We start from the raw sequence: 25,519 nt of genomic DNA, 5'->3' as shown, positions 1-25,519 counted from the left end.
GCATACCGTAATTTGTGTGTGATTATTCTCATTCTCCATTTAGTTAGAACTAATTCTGTTTCTTTGAAGGGAAAGGTAAAGTTACCATAGTCCCAGAGGACTGTAGCCTGCTGTCTCATTAGAGGGCAATGATTACATATGAGTTTAACATGAGGATAAATGTCAGCCCATTATTATTATATAGCTGCATCACCCCAATCAATGAGTTCATGAAAATGAAAAAGTGGCCCCCAAAAACATAAAAGTAAACTTGAAGAAAATCTCCAGAAGATCCTTTGAAAAGGAAATGTAAAAAAATCTATTGAATGATTCAGAGAATGAAGTGGAATTGGGTTTGCAGGACAGCTCTGAGACAAGGTGAGGTGCTGTTGATGGAGAGAGAAGGAGAGAGACATCAAGTGTCTGCATATGGCAGTGCCTAGCAATGGGCGTGGATCTCGTGCTGAGGAGTGTTGTATATTGCATCATGGAGATAACTGTGATTCTGAGTGGATTTGAAACTGGAAGGATCAAACCTTAATTGGAACCCGCGTGTCATGAGTCTGTGCTGAAGGAAGTCACTGAAGAATAAAATGTAGCTAAGGAAGCAAGTGTTGGTACAGACTTCGTGAGTAATATGAAAGAAAATAAAAGTAATGATGGCAAGTAAGAAGAAAAATTAGAATGGAAATCCCATCAGAGACAGGAGCAGAACTACTTCAAGTTCTTCAAGGTGGGCATACCTGGAAGAGATATGACAGTTATTTGAACACTAAAATAAAGCAAAGAACTGTAGATTCTGGCGATCTTAAACAAACCAAAGCCAGAAATTCCTGGTTATATTCAACAGGTCTGGCAGCACCTATGGGAAGAAAGCAGAGTTAAAAGGTTGAATTTGTTGACTTTTTTTGTCAGAAGCGAGATGAAGATAACTGGACTCAAAATTTTAACTCTGCTTTCTTCCCACAGATGCTGCCAGATCTTTTGCCAGCAATTTCTGTTTTTATTTCAGATCTCCAGTATTCACAAGCAATGGTAGCAGAAAAGAGCAAGGTTTGAGGGAGGTGCAGTATTAGGCAGGAGCACTGGAAAATAAATATTACTACCTTCACAGATATCTGTACCCTTTTTCAGAAATATCAATCTCCAAGTCTCCAGTGCCCATGTATGCGATTAAATGCAGGCTCTTCAATGTTATGGCAATTCACTGATAGTAGGATCTAGGTAGGTTTAGAGATTGAGCAGATACAGTTCAAAATAGAAAAATGTACAGCGCTGGGTTCTTAAAGTAAGTGCAAGGAAAAGAAATGTACACCTCAATCTAATGGATATTAGTTGGAAGAGAGGAGTGAGGACAGAAGAAGTGAATGGATATGACAGAGTGAGCGTGACAAAGCAAAGTGTTTGTGAGAGAGAGAGAATGCATGTGAGAGAATAAGTGTGAATGTGTGGGTGGTTGATTGTATGTGTGATAGAGAGAAAAGAATTGAATGAAAGAGGACAAGTAAGTGAGAGAGGGAATGAGAAAGTATCAGTGAAAAAGAGAGTGAATTTGTGAGGGACAGACTAATTGATTATGTGGCAAGAGGATTTACAAGAGCGAAAGTGAGTGTCCTTAAGAGAAAATTGTTGTGTTTGCATGTGTGTGTGAGAGAGAGAGGCAGTGAACGAGAGAATGTTGAATCTGGGAATGAGTTGGGCATACACATACAGAGAAACACTGCGCAATGCAAGGGCACATTTAGATGCATAGACACTCTGCCCTTCCTCCTGAACTTTCCCAAAAACCTATTGAGACACTGGGCCAGCAAAGGAGAAAAACCGACAGTGAAAGACAATTCATTCCAACCCTCACTTTTTTATGCTTTCTACCAAGGCCAGCTTACAATGTTGACTACCATACTCAATTATATGATTGGTGTTAATTAATCTGAAATTCTGAGTTCAGACTTGGTTCTCTGGGGACAAAGACTTATGGCCTGGTTTGTTTCTTTCCAGCTTTGCTTATTAATTGAAAAGCAAAAGAAGTTTTATTAGCTAGTTTTGTAGCTTGGCAATTTTCAATGGTCATTTATTTTATAGATAATTAATTTTAAAAAATGCTTTACTTTAACTTTTTTACATTTTTCAGTCATTTGATTATGTTTCTTCATGCTTTTATGGTGTTATGAAGACTTGTGTAATAACATTTTTGAGAACGTGAGTTTTTAATGATTGTGAAAAAATAGATCTGTTTCAAGTTCTGTAGATACATGTTGAAGGCACAGTTCATTTTGTAATTCTCCATCCCAGTCAACCTTTGGATTCATGAAGTTTGCCTCCATCACAAACTTAGGGATTACAATGGTTTGGATGCAATAAATTACTGATTCTGCATTACTCTCTGATATAGATATGTGAGTTTTGTGCATTAATACCATTTATTTTCAGAATATGGAGTTTAATCTAGTGGCATATGGATGCTGGTCTTTATTTTGAAGGTGTTCAATAATTAACTTTCCAGAGCCATGATTTTAAAGCAGTACATGTCAGAGACCAGATGACTGAAAACCTCTAAGAATATTCGTGAAAGTTTGTTCATATCATCGGGATTTACAACAGGAGAGAAGAAAAAAATGTATTCAAAGTCCCTACCTTGCTTTTGGGTTTAAAATAATCAAGGATTGATTGTATGTTAGGGAAAATAGATTATGAATTAAGAAGAGTTATACCCGAAAAGTTACCTTCTCCACCTCCTAATGCTGCTTGGCTTGCTGTGTTCTTCCAACCTCCTGCCTGTCTACTTTGGATTCCAGCATCTGCAGTTTGTTTTGTTTCTTAAAAATTATTTGGAGGCATTTCAAAGAAGACCTGACTGAAACTAAAGGTTATTATAGTCTCAGCTAGAAAAAAAGAAGCTTGCTCAGAACATTACCTCAGGGAAAGAGGTTAGTTGGTAACTTCCACACCACAGGTATTTGGTTTGAAATCAAGATCACAATTATGAATTTCCAGGGCAAAACAAAATCCCTCACATAACCAGAACTGAAAAGAAACTAACTGCGCTGCCTTGGAGGGGGCCCAGAAGAGATTCACAAGAGTGATCCCAGGTATGAAGGGCTTGTCATATATGGAGCAGTTGAGGACTCTAGTTCTGTATTTGAAGGAGTTTAGAAGGATGTGAAAGTTACAGAATACTGAGAGGCCTGGATAGAGTGGATATAGAATAGGAGAGATTAGGACCCAAAGGCTTCAGAATGAAGGGATGACCTTTTAGAATGAGATGAGGAGGAATTTCTTCAGCCAGAAGTTGGTGAATCTGTGGAACTCATTGCCACTGAAGGCTATGGAAGCCAAGTCTTGAGTGTCTTTAGAAGAGGTAGATAGGTTCTTGACTAGTAAGTAAATAAAAAGTTATGGGGAGAGGCAGGAGAATAGGATTGAGTAACAAATCAGCCATGATTGAATGATGAAGCAGACTTGATGGACTGTGGCCTAATTCTGCTCCTATATCAAATGGTCTTAAGACTTAAACCTACAGATTTGATAGAGAAGCATAATTTCTCTGACGCTTGACTAACTATAAACTGATAGTCCTGGAGAATAAAGAAGAATTATGATTTTCTGTACATTTGACCTATTTCAAACTGTATTATATGTAGGTAGCCTTGCTTGATTAAAAAAAAATATTTTGTATAATAAACCTCTTTTATTGTTAAAACAGAATTTATAGCCTGGCATGCTTACATTTCACTGAAACATTACATGAATTTTTAAAAAAATGACCTATCCAGAGATATTTAATTTTGAGATCTGATTTATCCAGTACTAACATCAGCTGCAATCTTAACACCTTCTTGTCCTTATTTTCATGCAGCTGTCATGTCTTGTCCAGTCATAAGTTGCCAATCATGAATCCCAAGGATATTAGTCCTCTTTGTCATTCTGTAAAACAAATTAAGAAACCTTTAAACATCCAATCGTTATCATCTACAGTGCCTTTATGTGGGGTTGAGTTTTTCACAAACTCACATGAATGAATCATAAGTTTGCAGAGAATTGATTTAGTCAAGAACATTAGTCTTTGACTGATAAAGTTTCCTCTGATTGAGATGAAACCACTTAACCCACTTGGACAACTGGACAGCATACATCATATGACTAGTTTTGTACTTTCCATTGGATGATTGCTAATAGAGCAACTCTCCCACACCAGTATTATCCAATCAGTCCCTCTCATGTTAATTTTGGGCTATTGCCTAATTTCATATGCCCATTCCTCAGAGTTGAGTGGCTACAACAAATTATAAAAAATACTGTTTTCTCCTGATGGACATTTTCAACAAGTGGGTGGAAATCTTTTTCTTTAATGTGACCACTGCATTGTAGACTGCCCAGAACTGTATTAGGAAAATATTTTTTTCTAATGGGAGATCATGCAGGTGCTAGTATCATATCAGAGCTTCCTTTTTCACAGGTCAGTCATTCAAGCTACTTTAAAGCTGTTGAAGATTGAAGATAAATGATCCAACTCCAACAGCTTCTTCCCTGCTGTTTAGAATGGACTTCTCATATATTAGAGTTGATCAGTCTCTGTACCTTCTCTGTAGCTGGAACATTATATTCTCCATTCTGTTCTATTTCTCTGATTTACTTATGTAAAGTATGATTTGGCTGGTTTTTCACTGCACCTCGGTACCTGTGCCAATAATAAATCAAATCCAATCAAAAATATTGTGAAACTCATAAATGGCACCCTCAAGAATTTTGTGCATAAGGCTCCCCTTACTCAGAATTAATAGTGGGATGAAGTACTCTGAGTAATACTCATGGGTGTCTAAGGTACAAAATATAAAGGAATGGGTTATTCCCCTCATGAACTTGTTACCAGATGAATATGTCAGTGCATATGTCTGTGACTACCCTTACAAACCACGTAAGGGAAGAGACCAAAGATTATTTTACAGTTGAATTGTGGCAGACGCAGTGTACATCTGTGATGTATATCTCAAAATCACAGTGACTATAGGTCATGCTCACCAGTCTACCTGCCTGAACCTGGCATTTAATAGCCATGATTTAATAAAGTGACAGAGCAGGCTTAAGGAGCTGAGTGACTTTCTCTCGCTTCCAATTCACATTCTGGCATATATTCTTCTTTCAGCAATTGTTCCTCATATTACTGTAATAGACAAATCCCATCCCAGGGCTTTTGCAATCCTATCTCCAACATGCCAGTATGCTGCTGTATGTTCAGCAAGCCTATCCTTTTCATGCAATGGAACCTTTGTAGGCTGGTCCGATTTTCTCTCTCTTTCACTCTGATGATCTTTGTTCTGCCTTTCCCAGACCAGAGTTTGTAATTTCGCTGATGATGAACATACTAACTCTAAGTTTTTCACCTTTTTGGCGCAGCTTTCCATTTCTCTATTCTGATCCACTAACTTTGTATTCGCCTCCTCCCTCTCTTGCTTAAACTGTTCCAAGTTTCTGGCAATTGCATTTGACCTTTCCTCTTTCTCTTCTCTCAGTATAACAGATTCTGCTGCCATCTCACAATATACCCTGTGATATGCCATCATTAAGACTGCCCCACCTTGCGATGGTTTATTTGTGGAAATTTTGTCCACTAATAAGCTTCTTCTGAGAGTTCATCTACTTTCAACACCTCCCTAAATTGTTCCTCCTGCAAAGGTCATTTGTCCATACATATTTTGTGACTGATCTATCCATAAAGAAATGTTTATTTGTACCATCGTCTGCTTCCCACAGTAAATTGAGGAATGAGGAATAAATGGGGTAAAAAAAGATATCCTCAAATTCAATTAGTTCAGCAGAACCCAATGACCACAATGGGCCAACAATTACCTGCACTGTCTTCTCCATGGGTGTTGAAACATGCAGATGTTACTCTGCTTGCAGATGTGCTCATCTCTAATACATGGTGTGTCATGACTTCCCACATTCTGTATATTGCACTTGGGCAAGCTGACCTGTCATATTTGAGCTGTACCAACGATTTATTACAAGTATAATGACTAGCTGGTTCCATCTACTGCAACATTATATTGGACAATAAATGCATCTGTATCCCTATCTCCTAACACACCATTCACCCACTTATTCTGGTTGAAATCTTCACCCTGCTTTCAAACTGTAATCTTTGGACATACAATGCAAGTACTAGACTGAACCAATTTATCTTATTAAGTAATCAGGTACTCTCCAGTATAGTTTGTCTATCCTGACTATTACTTGAGAAATTTACTTTATTCTCTTTTTACTTTATTTTACTTCTAACACCAGTGTGAAAGTCATTACATTTTTGCTACATACCTTTCGAAAGGTATTGGCACTTAAAACTGACCATGGCAAAACTCACTCTCTTATGTGCTAAGACATCTGTTGACATTAAAATTTGTTTAATCTTCTGGAATAATGAGGACACCCACACTGTATTTGTGTCACCTTGAGGAATTATCTCAGGTTTAGTCAAAAACTTCTCCAACTGATTCATCATATGCCAGAATCATTGAAGATCTTGGATTAACATTGGAATTTGGAATTCCATAATGACCCGGATCGTCTGAGAATATGCCAGGATTTCTTCATCATTCACAATATGTCCTAAGAAACAAATGGGTTCTTTGGAGTATTTAGCATTTTCATTAAGTGTAAGGCTTTCCTCTTGTAAATGATTGAATACCATGTGCATTCTCTGATCAAGCTCTTCTACTGTTATAGCCTTGATCAATATATCATCTGTCTCACATACAACTCTACAAAGATCTTTAGATCGTAGATCTTTGATATCATTCTTTTACAGAATCTCTGGTACGAATGCAATTCCAAATGATAATCTGCTAAAACAAAATCTTCAAATAGAGTTAAAAATGTAGTAAAGCAATCTTGATTGCTCATCCAATGATTCTAGCAAAAATCTGTTTTAAGTCAAGTTTTGTGAAAAAGTCTGCTCTTAGGTAGTTTAGTTAGAATCTTATCAATGATGCACACAGCATGATATTCACTTGCTACTGTCTTCTTGACTTTTGTAAGGTCAACGTAAATATTGTTATCTTTAGGTACTGGAACCATTCCCAAAGACCTCTGTTTTAGCTTTGCGTCTCAATAAATGACACTCATTCTTATCCTCTCTTGACATTAGTTTTGAATTTGTCTCATGAAAAAATGTTGTATCTACGTGGATTTATCCTCTTTCTTCAGGGTAATGTTGTCTTCTATTTTTAATCTTCCTCTCACTTTGGACAGATTGGAATGTTCCTTGCCAAAGGAATGCTTTAATTTCAGTTGATTAACCTCTTCCATTTTTAAATGAGATTGAGATTCAAACAGCCCTTCTAGTTAGGAAACAGAAATCTTGAATAAATAGAGAAAATGCTGCAAGCTCTCTGCAGGTCTGGTGGCATCTGTGGAGAAAGGAATAAAGTTAATGTTTCATGACTGTTCTCCAAAACTCACACTCCTGAATTCAATGGGTAGCATGTAGAAATCATGCCAATGCACCAGCAATATATAATTGGAATCCTGCGTATATTTTAATGAATGGACACAGACTAATTGAATATCACGAACCACACCCCCACATTGGGGGTGCTTATGCTTAGTTATTTTGAAAGAAAAATACTTGCATTTAAATAGCATTTTTCAATGTCATAGGACATGTCAAAACATTTTCTAGCCAATAAGATACTTTTGAACTGTAGTCACTGTTGTGATGCAGGAACATGATAGCCAATTGTGCACAGCAAGCTCCCACAAGCAGCAATGTGAAAGTTAGTGATGTAATCATGATTGAGGGATAAATATTGGTCAAAACACTGAGGTTAATTCCCCTTCTCCTCTTCAAGATCCATTTTGGATAAATTCAGACCTAGAAGGACCTAAATGCAGTTTTTTTTTTAAATTGAGTGGATTATTTACAATCAATAGATAGGTTATTTGAAATGAGCAAGAATGTTTTCACGAACAACTCTGCCTGCAAAAGCTGTAATGAGAGGGTTAGATCTGATATACTGTAATTCTTTTAACTGAGACTATATCTTCTAGAATACATTGCTGAATTCTGTGGTGAATGGATGATTGTTGCAACACCTTGAAGATAGAATATAACAAATTCCTGTGAGTCAAGGATGTTTTTAGTTTTAGTTTGTGGATTGTTTGTTAGTTGCAATGATATGATGCAGGCATGGGGTTCTCATGACATTTATGTTTTAGGAAGTCAGAATGCAATTTTAGAAAGACTTTTTATTCTTAAATTTGTTTTAAAGGCATTTGTATGGGTAATTGTCTAGAAAGGAATTAGAGGTATATGCCAAATGCTGGCAAATGGAACTAAATCAGTTTAGGATATCTGGCCAACATAGACAGTAAGCTGAAGGGTCTGTTTCTGTGCTGTGTAACTCTGATTCTATGAATATATTTATATCAGGAGATAGTGGCCAGAATTACTCTGGTATGATTTGAAAGTCTTAGGACTAATCTGTTACTGAAGTTAAATTGTGAACAAAATGGGAGCGTCCTTATTTAATAAGCCTCTCATCGTTCCTGAATAAAATCCCTGATCAAATAAAGTTATTTTACTGTCATCCTTATAAAATATAAATAAGTATTCTGTTTGAAATTAAATGTAATACTGAACTTTGACCTTTGTAGAAAGTATGACTTAAAAACTGATAATAAAAATCAAATGCGATAACAAATGGAAAAAAAACGCTCAAATGCCATAAGTATCGGTCTCCATCAAGTGAGATTAGATTTCTTCCCAGAGTTCATCATGTGAATTCCCAAAGCACCCAGAGATAATAAAATAGCTTAAATACAAGGCTAGTACACAGTTAAAATGTCTTTCATATATCTTAACTAGTCATTAATGTTTGAATTCATTTGGAACACATTAACCTTCAGGATATATAAGATAAATCATGAAAATGACTCAGTGCAATATCTCATTGTTCTCCATCTATGCTTGTATCAGGTCTAGAGTATTGAATAATGCAAGTCAGTAAGAAGAGATTTCACACTTCATCGGAACGCAGAGTAATTTTTACTGCAAGACCCATGATCTGAACAATTTTTGTGGTTGTTGATTTTTTTTTGCAAAAGTATGTTTACATGCATTTATATTTACATATGTGAAAAATCCTTTGGCAATTGTTTTTAGGAAAAATTAGATCAAGAAGTTTATGAGCATTTCTGTTACATTCAAGAAATTCATAATGCATTTTCAGAAAAATGCACAGACTGACTGCTACAGTGTAGTCTGCATATTTATATGTGTTGATATTTTGACCATATGAGGCATTGGAGTTGGTTAACTCAGTTGACTGGGAAGCTATTGATGCAGCATGATGCCAATATCCTGGGTTTGATTCCTGGATTGGTTGAAGTCACCATTGAGCTCCCACCTTCTTGACCTTACCCCTTGCTTAAGGAGTCACAAGCTTCAAGTTAACCTACTCATGCTAATATTTTCAGTGAAAAATAATATCAGTAATAAGTTTAATTAGGAAGTAAATAGAATAAGGAAGACCGGGAGCTACATTCATTGTTAGCAGTCCTGATGGTTAAATCTTTTCAAGTTGTGAGAAAGGCAATTCCAATTTGAATTTGGTAAAATAAATCAATTTTTTTTAAATGAAGGTTATTAAATTAATAGTTGTAATTTTTCTAAAAATATTTTACTGTTTATTGTTTATTCCTCTCCCCTTTAAAGTACTGGGCAAGACACAGTCACAGATGCTTAACTGTACGGTGACAATCTGCACCCACTAGCCATGCATATTGTTCCCACTTGCAATGATGAGCCAACACTAGTGAAACACATTTATCATTTTGACATTCCTGTTTTATGAATTAATAATTACTATATGATTCAATCTTCTGTTTTTCAGCCTTTTTGATGCTCAAGAATTTGCTAAAATTCACTTTTATGTAACCCCAGTATTCAGTTCATTTGGAGTTTGCATCTAAATGCAGGACTAAAAACATTCAGGAACATGCAAGAGATGAACTAAACATGACATGACTAGTTTGTTCTCTTTTTTGTAAATTATTTAACTGTAATATTTAACTGAAGGTCATGTTCACTAATCTAAAGTATGCATTAATCTTACTCTTGCTGAGAGAGACAAGTTTTGAAATGCTTCTTTTGTTGGATTCATGCCAAGATGATTTGGCTGATTATATTTCAACATTAGACTTCTAAGCATAGCCAAAATTATTTATTATGCTGAGTAATTGTAAACTTTTAAACCAATCTGTAACAGAACAAGGAGTACTGTGTTAATTTAATACTTCATGCTCAAGATATTGGAAACAATTTTCACTCTAATTGTGTCTGAGAGTTTGGTTACATCTACCAGTAGAAATTTGGATGGGATCAGTGCCATTTGTCAGGCCATGCTTAAATGATTTCATATAGTTGAGCTGCCAGTACAAGATATACTCCAGGCTTCCAACTGGAAAATATAGACAAGAAGCCACTAACTAAAAGCTTACTGCAGCATCGTAAGGATATTGTGCTTTTTGCAATGAGGTGCTGATAACCAAGTGAGGAGCAGGATGGTGATCCTGCTCCCCCTCCAGTAGGTATCAAGAAAAATGCCATTGATAGGTATGAAGAGAAAGTGGTAGAAAGTATCATGGCACAAGCATTGTCACTGGAACCTAGTGTGAGGAAAGAAAAAAATCCCATAATCCACAGCAGAATCTGGCTTTAGCCTCGGTACCGTTCCTAATAGTTTGGTGATGAATCTTGGAACAGGTTGGTAATCATCATTCTGCATACTCTACTGTCATGTGACCTTTTACAATGCTATTATGTCGGCTGACTATACGTATATTTGAGGATCAACTCTTTATTCTAAACCACCAATCCTTCACTTTCCAAGATTATTTGTAGTCAGAAAGGCACCCTTCATTGTTTATTTTCCCACACTCACACCATCAAGGCTGCTAATGTTTGTATGACATCCCTTCCTTCAATGCTGCACACCACGCAAAAATACTTTCTGTTTATACAGGTTCACTAAAAAGAGTCAAATATATTTCTGGACATTATAATAAGGCTTAAAGAATAAACTAAATGTTGAACACATTTTTTTCTGAGAAAGAAAACATGTATTTTATTGCTGAGAAATAAGTTAAGAAAAGAAGGTATTATTATCATCTCGGCATACCTCGACACGGTCCTGTCCCCATTAGTCCAAGAACTCCCCACCTACGTTCGTGACACCACCCACGCCCTCCACCTCCTCCAGGATTTCCACTTCCCCGGTCCCCAACGCCTCATCTTCACCATGGACATCCAGTCCCTGTACACCTCCATCCCCCATCACGAAGGACTCAAAGCACTCCGCTTCTTCCTTTCCCGCCGTACCACCCAGTACCCTTCCACCGACATCCTCCTTCGACTGACTGAACTGGTCCTCACCCTGAACAACTTTTCTTTCCAATCCTCCCACTTTCTCCAAACAAAAGGAGTAGCCATGGGCACCCGCATGGGCCCCAGCTATGCCTGCCTCTTCGTAGGGTATGTGGAACAATCCATCTTCCGCAACTACACTGGCCCCACCCCCCATCTTTTCCTTCGCTACATTGATGACTGTATCGGTGCTACCTCGTGCTCCCACGAGGAGGTTGAACAGTTCATCCACTACACTAACACCTTCCACACCAACCTCAAATTCACCTGGACAGTCTCGGACTCCTCCCTCCCCTTCCTAGACCTTTCTGTTTCTATCTCAGGCGACCGAATCAACACGGACATCTACTACAAACCAACCGACTCCCACAGCTACCTGGACTACACCTCCTCCCATCCTGCCCCCTGTAAAAACGCCATCCCATTCTCCCAATTCCTTCGTCTCCGCCGCATCTGCTCCCAGGAGGACCAGTTCAAAATACGTACAACACAGATGGCCTCCTTCTTCAAGGACCGCAATTTCCCCCCCGACGTGGTCGACGGTGCCCTCCACCGCATCTCCTCCACTTCCCGCTCCTCCGCCCTTGAGCCCCACCCCTCCAACCGCCACCAGGACAGAACCCCACTGGTTCTCACCTACCACCCCACCAATCTCCATGTACAGCGCATCATCCGCCGTCACTTCCGCCACCTCCAAACAGACCCCAGCACCAAGGATATATTTCCCTCCCCTCCCCTATCAGCTTTCCGTAGAGACCACTCCCTCCGCGACTCCCTTGTCAGATCCACACCCCCCACCGACCCAACCTCCACTCCCGGCACCTTCCCTTGCAACCGCAGGAGGTGCAACACTTGCGCCCACACCTACCCCCTCACTTCTCTCCAAGGCCCCAAAGGAAACTTCCATATCCGCCACAGATTCACCTGCACCTCCACCCACATCATCTACTGCATCCGCTGCAGCCGGTGTGGCCTCCTCTATATTGGGGAGACAGGCCGCCTACTTGCGGAGCGATTCAGAGAGCACCTCTGGGCCACCCGGACGAACCAACCCAACCAACCTGTAGCACAGCATTTCAACTCCCCCTCCCACTCCACCGAGGATATGCAGGTCATTGGACTCATCCACCGCCAAACCACAACAACCCGACGGTCGGAGGAGGAGCGTCTTATCTTCCGACTGGGAACCCTCCAACCGCAGGGGATGAACTTGGACTTCACCAGTTTCTTTATCCCCCCTCCCCCCACCTTGTCTCAGCCGGATCCCTCCAGCCCGGCACCGCCTTCCTGACCTGCAGTCTTCTTCTTGACCTCTCCGCCTCCATCCTACTCCGACCTATCACCCTCACCTTGACCTCTTTCCACCTATCACATTTCCAACGCCCCTCCTCCAAGTCCCTCCTCCCTACCTTTTATCTTCTCCTGCTGAACACTCTCTGCTCATTCCTGAAGAAGGGCCTGTGCCCGAAACGTCGAATCTCCTGTTCCCTGGATGCTGCCTGACCTGCTGTGCTGTTCCAGCAATAAAGTTTCAACATTATTATCCTCAAGCAGAGGTCACTTAGTTATGAGCAGTAATTGTCCTGTCAGACATTAAAGTAAGTTAGCAGGTCAGGCAGCATCTGAGGAGCAGGAGAGCCATTTTGCCAGAAACGTCGACTTGCCTGCTCCCCGGATACTACCTAACCTGCTGTGCTTTTCCAGCACCACACTCTCGAATCTGATCTCCAGCTTCTGCAGTCATCCCTTTCGCCTATTCAAGTAAATTAGTCAACAGAATTCATGCACACTGATTTTATGCAATTAGCTCAGATTAAATTGTTTTCATCTTAACTTTCACTACAGGGATGCTTGTTGAACATTGGATATTGCAATTCACTTGCATCTGTAAATAATGATCCCAAAGGAACCATGAACTGTGAAGTCATTGATGCACTAGAAAGGTAAGAGTTGAATAACCAACATTCCACAACCTCCCTGAGAAGACAAGCATAATTCTGAGATATTCAGATATCCATTGCCTAACCTTTTTATTCGGAGAAAGTGAGACAAGCTGTGGAAGAAATTTATCATAGAGCGAATGAACCCAGCTATGAGGAGGAGGGTGGTGATGAATAGGGATTTTTTTGCCCCTGTTTAAGAAAGAAGAGAGCCCTTAGACCTTCCTGGTTGCGGTGGGGGTGGGGTGGAGGAGTGTTGGAGGTGTGAATGGATTGCACTCCCAACGTGAAGTTATAGCCAGGAAACTGGAAATTGTTGACTCCTTATGGCATTTCAATGAAATTGTGAATGTAGGTGAGAAGAGACTTGGCATACAGAAAAAGTAGAAAGAAATAAGCTTGGTGAAGTAGGAATAGCTGAAATGATAATTCTGCCATGATTTTGGGAAGAAGGTAGAAGCAGTCTGTGCGGGGTTGAGAAACTATAAGATTGGAGGCAATTCTTGAAACAATGGCTTGATGTTCAGTTCTGGAGTCATGGTCCACAGCAGAATAGGAAGAATTGACCATGGGTTGGTTTGCAACCTCTACGTGATACAGGCCAACACATCAGAATACTACAGTACAACTTTTGTCAGAAGGTTTTGTAATAAAGTCAGGGTTAGACTGGAAGCACATAGATTTAAGGGAAACAGGTTAGAGTGAGTGAGGGGTGGGAAAGAGACATTGAGGAAGCTAATATCACACCAATAGTTTGCAGCAAGTTCAGAGGAAGACAGATTTCCAGCATCTACAGTGTTTTGCTTTTATAAAAAGTGTATGTTGCCACAGCAACTCAGACTCCCTGAGTGAAGTATAATACACCAACTCTATCATGAAGCCAAGCTGACACTGAAACTGGAGATTGAAATGGAAAACCTGAATTGCTTCAAACTTTTGCATTCAAAGCAACATTGATAGAGAAGCAGCACTGGACCTGTTAACAGATCATGTCACCAAATATATCATTAACATGAATGGAAGTGATGCTATTTAGTGCTAGCTCTATTGGAATTAAGTTCTCAAAATAATCTCCTTCATTTGCCCTATATTTCACCTTGTCAGCTGTTATATCCATCAGATTAAATCCCCTGTAAAATCATTAATAATGAGCTGTAGCAACAGAATTAAGAGCTAGATGTTTCCAGGAATTGTGAACAATCTGGAGACACAGGTCTTATTGAACAGTGACAAACTGATAATGCCTCATTAGTTGAGGCAATCGCATTTACATATAACATTTAGACTGTTTGGATCCATGCAAGGATCCATTTGAATCCCAGCATGTACATTTTCTTAGTTAGAATGCATTAAAGCTCATATCTCTGTTCATTTGTCTGTTACACATAACATGATTAAAAAGTGGGAAAATGTGCTTACTTTAGGGTGCATCAACAAAAATGTCTTGTCTCAGCTACTAATGTGAATGAGGTATAAGTGGCATTAGGGCACATGATGGGCTGATCTTTCTCTGGAGGTCATTTGCAAATATTTATGCAAAAGTCAAAATGTAAAGTTGGAATTAGTGTATGTGTGCATGTAACCTGGGTGGGATTTTAACTCAATCAAAACTTACCAATTGCTCAGAGTGAAAATCGAGTCCAATGTGTTCCTTTATACTCCCTTGTGAATCTGAAATTTAGTTCAGCATTAAAATGATTAAAGCCGGTTAGGAATGCAGACACGATTCCACATTATATACATCATTTCTTTTGTAGAAAAAGTGAAGTGGGATTTTTTTTGTGGAAGGCATTGCTCAAGAGCTTATGGGTAACACAAAAGGAATCAGCAATTAATTACATATAATTTATGTTGTTCAGTCAATAGAACGATACTTACTAAAACAATTGACAATTTCTCAGAATGTATGTAAGTAATAAATATATGATTTTAGATCTCAATTTCTCAGTGACTTTCAAAGTAGGTCTTCAAAGTCCAAACACATACTGAAAATATCTCGAGTAAATTCTTACATGTTTTCATGATCTAGAAGAATGGGGTCAATTTTAACTTCCTCTGTTCAGCTTAATTTGGGCTTAAAGTCCTGAAAATCATGTTAAATCACTTAATGCCAAGTGTACAATGCCACTGACCAATTGTTACCATGGAGAGGATTCAGAGATGACTGGTCTGCATATCCCATGTTTGATACAGGAGCGCACACGCACTTTTGCATCTTAAAAATCCTAAGAAAAAGGACTTGGAGTCTTTGTGCAAAATACAAAATTCAAAAAAATAATAAAATTGAAGAATTAAGGAATATGGTAAAATTTACAGGTTTTTTTTCAAGCGTATGGCAAAGATTTCAAAAAGTATATTGAAATAAGATAAATGGCTATTCTGCAATTTTGTATCTTTCTACCTTTTGACTTATCCCTTAATTATTACAGTTACTTTTAAGAATTCATCTCCTTCTGTATCGCTTTCCTTTATCTTGATATGCCATTAAAAAATCTTTGCTATGTCCTTGAAGCAACAATAAATTTTATTCATTAGATTTTACCGTAGCCTACAAAAACCTTACCGTGATAAATAGATGATAGGACATGTGCTGCAAATTTACAAATTTGCCACCATATTGTAAACAACACATTCCTCATTTCCAGGACATGATTTTTTTATTTATTTATGCCAGACACTGGTTATATTACTGTTCAAGATCGATAATGAAGTCAACTATATATCTAATTCATTACAGGTCAGTAAATTGAATTTTGTTTACCCTATATGGCTTTCAGAGTATTCTCTTTTAAGTGATTGGATTACAATTCTGTTTATAGGTAACTGTATTTGTCTGGGAGGCATAGAGTCCAGCATGAAGGCAAATGGAGTAAGACTGAAAGGGGAGGGGTGTTCCTCCATGGTCAGGGGAACTCTGGCTTCAAGGCAGAGAGCAATGTATGTTCACATCTACTATGGCCACATCATATGCCAAGGAATAGGAGGAAATATTGGACAAGTTCAGGCTCATGTCAATGGATTGAGTGGGGATTTGGGGAGGTATAAAGCGTAGAGTGTTCACAAAGGCAGCTACAAGGGAAAAGGTGTGAATGTTCAGGGCCTCAAAGACATGTAGATACACAGCCTTGAAGCTACTGGCCGAAGACTGTGCTCTGTCATTTACCATTGTGTTGGACTTTGAAAGTATGCAATGGGGAGGAAAGCGGCTGTGACCACACCTAGAGTGGGTGGTCTAAGTATTTTGACCTGTGAGAGAGAGGGCTGCAAAACACACTGATGCGAGGCATTTAGAAGGAGACAACATTCGCTCAGACCAATGCACTGCACAGACTTGTCATAGAGTCATACAGCACGGAAACAGACCCTTTGGTCCAACCAGTCCATGCCAAATATAATCCCAAACTAAACTGGTCCCATCTGCCTGCTCCTGGGCCATATCCCTCCAAACATTTCCTATTCATGTATCTATTCAAACATCTTTTAAATATTGTAATTTTACCTGCATCCACTACTTCCTCAGGAAGTTCATTCCACACATGAACCACCCTCTACGTAAAAAAAATTGCCTCTTATGTCTTTTTAAAAACTCTCTCCTATCTCCATCCCAAATGCACTAGATCCCTGTGTGCTGTAGATCTCACTACGTCAAGCATTGCTGACACAGGCACTTTTCGGCACAGAGTCCAGGGAAAGAATAAGGTTGTTCAGGATGAAAGGCAATAGTGTCAGCATAATCCATAGTCCTATATACACTTGATTCATCTTACTTCCATGTTCCAGGCTGCTCCATGTTCTCAACAATCCATGGTATGTACCGCATGGACATTAATTTAGGTATCAAACTGACACAATCTGGGAAGTTTAAAGGTTTAAGCAAACAGATTTATGAAAACTGTTTAATTTGTACTAACTGGATAGTTCACATTCAGTGCAATGTCACTTGTGCCACCAAAGTGTCCTCAATAGGGTTTCTCCTTTCTCTCTCCCATACTACATATCAGTGCAGTCTTAGGTTCTGAAGCTGGCATGGAGGCAGCCTGCTTGGCACTGGAGCCTTTTGGCCCTGGATGGTTGTTTGGGCAATTCCAGGGAGTGTTTGTATCAGGACGGCCCAAACAAGTGGACCCTCCTCCACTTCAAGATCCAAGGGTAGAGGAAGGACAGACAGGCTGGAGGGTGGAGGGTCTGACCACCCCAAGAGGGTCCTGAGAGGAGACTTCTGAGGTGCCTGCTTGTGATTCCTCTTCCAATGGGGTGGCACCTGACATCACCCAGTCTCCTTGTGACATCTTCCTGCCAGCATGCCTTTAGTTCGAAGGAGCAGTGACTGGGGCAATAGGGATTCACATGTGTGCATCTCTCCAGCAGGCTCTGAGGGTGCTGGGCTGACTTTCCATAGCAGTCACCAACCTGTCCATTGAGGTAGACTGATGGTGAAAAGCTCATGGCAGCTGGTTGCCAATAGCTTAGTGGCCCTCCAGCCATTGAGTATCACTGCATCCAACCTACCTGCTTGCTTCACCTATTCCTTCATGTATATTTTGACAAAGTCCCTGTTTGCTGACATCATAAGGCCCTCTCCTGCCTGGGGCTGAGCAGGTATTTAGTCTCTGTCAGTCCTTTGGGTGCCATTGGTCTGGAGTTTTTCTGCTTCAGTCAGCTGTCAAGCTTTTGCACTGAGGTGCTCACTGTGGTGTGCTCCCAGATACTCTGACGCTGACATTTCTGACATGGGTCCATTTCTACACTGGTGGAGATATGAAAGAGGCAGCCTTACTGCTGCTGCCTCTGAACCATCAGTACTCTCACCCTCAGAGGTCAAAGAGATAGTTTCAGGTGGTACGGATCATTTTTCTACAATAAGTAGACATCCCACTAACTGCAGGATATGAGGGACAGAAGGTATCATGGCCAGTGTTAGAGGTGGTGTGTAATGAATGAGCCCGACAGTGGGGTCACAGTGAGAGTTGCAGTGGAAGGTTGGAAGATATTTTCATGTTTGGCGGGATGTGGGTGCCTCAGCATACTTGTAAAAGCGGATACTGCCTTCTCCTGCAAGGGCCAGGTTTCTCTCTTCGTATGAGGTGGAGACGCTAATATTGGGCACCCCTTTCCTGTCCAGGCCCTTCTGTCCTATTGCATTCTATCTTCTCCTGGAATGAAAGAAACAAAGGGATTGATTGAATATGGGTGGTACAGCTCTTAGTAGCAAAGCTGGTGAGGTTTTCTGAGGTTGTGCAGAAGCCATGCAGTGTTAGTGGTGAAGGAGGTCAGAGGAAATGACAACAAACCAGGGAAGATGTTGCAAGCAACAGAAAGAACATGATTATTGCTGGGAGGTATGCAGTAGTAGAGATAGAATGAATGTGAGGTACCAGAGAGAAGAGTGGGACACTTAGCCTGGCACTGACCTAGGTGCTGGCTTTGGATCAGGCTGTCATTGTTTGGTGGTGTGGCCTCCTCTGCTGACCTTCCAGGAAGACAACATTACTCCTTTGATCAACCCTGCTCACCAGAACCTCCAGCACTTTGTCAGAGAATCACGATGCCATCTTCCCTTTTAACAACACCTTCTCACATTTCACTCACTGAGCAGGACAGCTTCAGAATGCCAGTTTTTGTCCAAGTGCACAACAGCTTTCTCCAATGCAGGAGGTACTAGGAATGCTGGTCTGTTGGTGGATAGCTGCTGAGTTGTGAGGTTTTCCAGGAATACCACATGGTAAGATGAGAATAGAGTCAGATATGAAGGACACCATAAGAGCAAGGTCGGTAATTAATGAGTCACATGCATTTGGTAAGATACAGTGAGAAATCCTGGGAAGCTTTGTGGTGAAAGCCCTCCAAAAACTCATTGCAATTTGCAGTTAGCCAAAAAATCTAAGATTCAACATTTAGGAAGCTTTTCTTTTCATCTTCCTATCCCTATATGTGCTGTGAAGGGTTATTGTTGGCTGGCAGCATTTGATCTGGTGTACAGCTGGGTTTTAAATGTGCCACTGGTAGGACAAATCCTGGGAGGTCCCAGGGATAGTGAACACTTCTGCTGCTGGTGAGAACTCAGTGAATGAGCACAGCATCACAGAGATATGGTGTATGCATAATAAAGTGAGCAGTGGAGATTGTATATGAAAAAAATTCATTAGGGCTCATGTAGGGAATAATCTCCTGCTAATCACCCTGATTAGCCTACATTTTAGTCAAATTCAGCTCTGTAGGTTTGGGAAAAGATATTCTAATTGCTGCTTCTTTTTAATGGTTAAATCATCAATGAGAAAACCAAGTTTATCTTGAAACCTCAACCTGAGATCTTTGGAAATTAATGGGAACATGATTTTAAACTTTGTAGTGGTCCCAAAGGCCAATAAAGATAAAATGCTTGGCTATTCCTCACTACTGACTGTGTCACATGGTTCAATTAAATGCAATCTCAACACATGACAAAACTTGATCTTGTCATTTAGTTTTTAAGAATTCCATTGAGATATAGAAAATGATAGAGATTAGCAAACTCATGGGTGCTCAGAAGCCAGAACAGTTAAAAAAGCATAAATGCTATGCTTGGGTACCAATCTTCTGAAATAGATTAGATTACTTACAGTGTGGAAAAAGGCCCTTCGGCCCAACAAGTCCACACCGACCTGCAACCCACCCCCCCTACATTTACCCCTTCACCTAACACTACGGCAATTTCGCATGGCCAATTCACCTAACCTGCACATTTTTGGATTGTGGGAGGAAACCCACGCAGACACAGGGAGAATGTGCAAACTCCACACAGAGAGTTGCTTGAGGAGGGAATTGAACCCGGGTCTCTGGCGCTGTGAGGCAGCAGTGCTAACCACTGTGCTGCCCATTTAGAGGAAGCCAAGTAAGAAATGGGAGAGGAACTCTGCCAGAAATGCTCCAGATCATTCAGAACTCATCAGATATCAAATAGCAATGCATGATTAATAGTAGGAATCAATTGAGTCAAGGAATAATAAACAACAGGGTTACAATATGTTCACTTCTGGGTTATTATATATGATCATAACCAAAAACAATAAATTAGAATAACTAGGTTGACAGTAACATTAAATTGGGAAATATGGTACAGAGTCTGAAATCATACAACTGGCATATAAGTTAAGTATTACTTGGAATGATAGATCATGTTTTATATATGAGGAATGTTTTTTTAAATGTATAAAATGTGCAGAAAAAGACAATTAAGAGAAACACATGCACATGTGAATGGAGTTAAGGAAAAACCATTCAACAATGAATGATACCAAGCGCAGATGTCTAAGTTATGGGATTGATGATTACAGATGACTCACATGTCGATGGAATGGATTTCTTTTCAGCTGATGAAGTAAGTCTGCTATGTCATGATGTATACATATAACCAAAACTCCCCCTTGGCTATACAGCAGCTCAGCTCCTAATCACTGAGATTGGCATGCTGACACATTGACTTCCGCATGCAAAGGTCACTGCTCATCATGGACCCTGAAGATCTATGGAGCACAATGTACCATGTGTACAGTCTATTTCAGTCAACGACTGTGGGAAGTCAGCTATGTTGGCAAAGCCTGCTGTCCAGGCTGCAACATAGACCTTGCCAAAGAGAAATGAGATGAAGTGGTGAGATTTATCACAAATTTCAATGGTAACGGCCTTCATGCATTTGTTGGCGAAAGCGACGACTGTAGATGCTGGAGATTAGTTGAGAGTGTGTTGCTGGAAAAACACAACGGGTCAGGTTCGAGGAACAGGAAAGTCGAAGTTTCAGGCAAAAGCCCTTCATCAGGAATGGACCTGATACATTTATTAGTTGAGGATTAAGATCCCACACCATGGATCTTTCAAAGCAGTCCGTTACATTAAAATAAAAGCAGCACAGTTTCCACCTTGCTAGCCTTTGGGATGGCCACCCACCCATCAGGTGCAAATGTTGTTCCAGCAACTGACACATTTCTGTGACTGTCCTTAGTCTGTGGCAGCAATACACTTTGCTCATCTCGTGGAAATATATCTCTGAAAGACTTTCAGCTGTGACTTCAGCTTTTTGAGAGTGGTTAGAGTCTGCTGCGAGACTTGGGTTTGCTGGTGCATTTATCCTTCTTCAATTTTTCTCTGCCTGACACAACACCAGATTATAGCTGATCAGGTTTATGTGGAAGCACTATCTTTCAGAGCACTGCTCCTTCATCAGGTGGTTGTGGAGTATAAGAATTTATAGCAAAGGATTACAGTGTCATACAGTGATATATTGAATAAACCTGGATTGTTAAGTTTTTCATCTTTTAGAATGCAGGCTTCGGTTCACTAATATGTAAATCGCAGAACTTCTTTTAAGTCACCTTCTCGAGATAACTTAAGGTGACATCTCAGCTCAAACAATGCATTTAAGTTGTAAGGGCAGAGTCTGTTTGTATCCCAATCTTGAGTCAGACTGGTTCTAGTTCCAAAATGAAATTTACAAAATATTACATGGACTGACTGCCTGCATTGACTGCCTGCAGATTGTGTGGTTTTTGAGCAAAATAGAATGTATCTGCAAATATAATTCTGCAAATGCAAATTCACTCCATAGCTTTATATATATGTGTGTGTGCATGAGAGAGAGTGTGTGAGTGTGTGCATGTGAGTGTGAATGCACGTGAGAGAGTGTGTGTTTGCATATGTGAGAGCTAGGTTGTGATGGAGAATAAACCTGTGGGAGGTTGTGTGCATGGGTGTGAGGTTGTATGAGAGAGAACATATGTATGACACTGAGTACATGAGAGTGTGTGCACGTGTGTGTGTGTGTGTGCATATGTGTGCGCGTGTGTGTGTGTGTGTGAGAGAGTGTATAGTGTAGTGGGGTCACCTGTAGTGTGACATGAACCCAAGGTCCCGTTTGAAGCCATCCTCGTGGGTACTGAATTTGGCTATCAGTCTCTGGTCGGCCACTTTGCATTGCTGCCTATTCCAAAGTCTGCCATGGAGGATGGTGAGCCGAAGTTCCGATGCCGAATGTCCCTGACCGCTGAAGTGTTGCCCGACTGGGAGGGAACACCCCTGTGTGTTGATTGTTGAGCAGTGTCCATTCATCAATTTTCACAGCATCTGCTTGGTCTCGCCAATTTACCATGCATCAGGGCACCTTTGCCTGCAGGGTATAAGATAGACAAAATTGGTCGAGTCACATGAGTACCTACCGAGTACACTGTGGGTGGTGTCTCCACGTATAATGGTGGTATCCATATCAACACTCTGACTAGTCTTGCAGTGGTTGACATGACAGGGTTGTACCGTGTTGTGATTGATGTTTTCCTGAAGGCTGCGCAGTTTGCTGCGAACGATCGTCAGTTTCAGGTTTGGTGGCTGTTTAAAGGCGAGAAGTGAAGGCATGGGGAAGGTCTTGGTGAGGTGCTCATCCTCATTGATAATGTGTTGCAGGCTGTGAAGAACATGGCATAGTTTCTCGGTTCCCAGGAAGTACTGGACAATGAAGGGTATCGTATTGGTTGCAACTCGTATCTGTCTCTTTGTCAATTCCACTTTTGAAATAGAACCAGTCTGACTCAAGTTTGGGATACAGACAGACTCTGCTCTCACACCTTTAATGCATTGTTTGAGCTAAGATGTCACCTTTTGTCATAAAACCTTAAGTTATCTCGAGGAAGTGACTTAAAAGAAGTTTTGGGATTTACGTATTAATGAACTGAAACCTGCATTTTAAAAGATGAAAGACTTGACAATTCAGGTTTGTTCAATACATCACTGTATGATACTGTAATCTTTTGCTACAAATTCAGTGTCTTATGATCTTATACTCCACAATCACCTGATGAAGGAGCAGTGCTCTGAAAGATAGTGCTTCCAAATAAACCTGGTCAGCTATAATCTGGTGTTGCGTGATTTGTAACATTGTCCACCCCAGTCCAACACTGGCTCCTCCACATCATTGATATAACTGAGAACCATGCTTGCTAGAATTTAAGACATGACAATTTGGTTGAAGCATGTGCAGTGTGTTTGCCACATAAGCTGCTGATGCATGGTGCAGGTGTGACATTGATGTAGTACAGTGCGCACAGCACCCTGTTGACTAATCACTGCTGTCAACCATCACAAGCTGCTCGACTTTCGAACTTTGCTAAATGACGAGACAAGACAGTAGCCCTGTAAGACAGTAAGTTCTGAATAAGGCAGCAAACTGCAAAAAGGCAAGGGAGAGATGTTGTGAGCATTCAAGTAAATGTTATGTTAGTGACTGCTGATAGAGCTTTCTCTGCTACAGCAATGTAGAAAAATGTTAAAAATCACACAACACCAGGTTATAGTCGAACAGGTTTAATTGGAAGCACACTAGCTTTCAGAGCGTCACTCCTTCAGGTGATAGAAAAATATTGTAATCAACACAAAAACAGCATTGAAGAATATCAGCATGTAAACCATGCTCCTTTTGTTCAGGAAATAAAAGTGCTGTATTGTATGATTTTAAGGTTTTATATCCATGTTAAAAGCTACTGAGAGAAGTGTGTTTGTTCCGGTCAGAGCAGTGGGCTGGCAGGTGCAGAGTGGCAAATGGGTGAAAAAAATGAATGGTCTTCAATGTTTACTGCTTCCAGTACTTCCCAGGAACTGAGAAACATGCCATATTCTTTACAGCCTGCAACACATTATCAACGTGTATGATCATCTCTCCAGGAACTTCCTTACACCTTCACTTCTCGCCTTCAAATAACCACCAAACATTAAACAGACAATTGTGTAGCCTCTACAAAATACTCTGTAGAAATTTATGAAGACTCCTTCCAAATGCACAACCACTGTGATCTGGAACGACAAGGGCAGCAGGTACTTGGGCAGATCACCACCAGCAAGTTCTCCTCCAAGCAACTCACCATCCTGACTTGTCTCGCCAATCCTCTAGTGTTGCTGGGTCAAAATCCTAGAGGGAATTCCCTCCCTAAAGGGACTACCCTAAAAGTAAAGGTCTTCCTACACCATATGGACTGGAACAATTCAAGAATATATAAATACTTCAAAAGTTATCACTGCATAAACATTTTCATAATAATTTATTCACATTCCTTTGTGGGCTTTTATTAAAATAATAATTTTAAATCTATTTTAAGATGTAAATGTACTGTATTTGTTCACCAGTGACTTCAATATTGTGATTTGTAACTCTTAATATGTTGTAAGATATAAAGGGTTACTTTCTTTTGTCCAAGTTTTCTTCCTACATTTCTGATGTTAAACTGCTTACTTCTTTCCAAAACTGCCAAGTATTATAATTCTGCACATCGCATAAAAGAAATGAGCCAGTTTAGAGGTCATCAGAGGAGTAAATGGGTAGCAAGGCCATTGCTCAAGTAATCTATTTAATTGCTACTTGAATCTAAATGATATTGTACAGAAGAGAGATGATTCTCACACTTATAATGCAAAGCACCATTAGAATTAACTATCTGAGTTAGAGAGAGGAAACTAAAGTGATAAAGACAGTTAGTGGATAATGAAGAAAAAAAAATGAGTGAATTAATGAAGAAATGAAAGAAAGGGAGAATTAAGAAAGAAACAGATGAAGAATGTAGAATGAGAGAAAAGGACAAAGGGGCAGATCAGGAACGAAAAAAAGGGAAACACAAGAAAAGAAGGAATAGAGGGAAGGTGAAGAAAAGGGAAATTGTTGAAAGCAGAACCATTAATGAGTAAAAGAAATTAGCAACATCAAGGCACAATGAAAAGGAAATTATTGTCAGTGAGTCAATGTGAAATGGAATGACCAAATGAAAGAAACGAAGGAAGAGGTACAGCAAGAAATGGAGAAAATGTGAGATAAAGAGAATGAGACAGAGAAAAACAAGTTCAGAGCCTTTTTTTTGTATTCATTCATTGTGGGATGTGGGCATTGTTGGCTGGCCAGTATTTATTGCCAATCCCTATTTTCATTTGAGAAGGTAGTGGTGAGCTGCCTTCTTGAACTGTTTGCAAACCACCTGCTGTTGGTTGATTCACAAAGCTATTAGGGAGGAAATTCCAGGATTTTGATCCAGTGACAGTGAAGGAACGGTGATATATTTCTGAGTCAGGATGGTGAGTGGCTTGAAGGGGAACTTGAAGGTAGTGATGTTCCTATATATCTGCTGCCCTTGTCATCTCAATGGAATATTTAAACCACATCACTGTAAAAATT

The sequence above is a fragment of the Chiloscyllium plagiosum genome, unplaced genomic scaffold (genome assembly GCF_037043375.1).
Source record: "Chiloscyllium plagiosum isolate Xiang-an unplaced genomic scaffold, Cpla_swu_hap1 HiC_scaffold_15, whole genome shotgun sequence".
NCBI classification, from domain to species: domain Eukaryota; kingdom Metazoa; phylum Chordata; class Chondrichthyes; order Orectolobiformes; family Hemiscylliidae; genus Chiloscyllium; species Chiloscyllium plagiosum.
The sequence above is the reverse complement of the archived record's forward strand: the minus strand, read 5'-3'. Positions refer to the sequence as shown.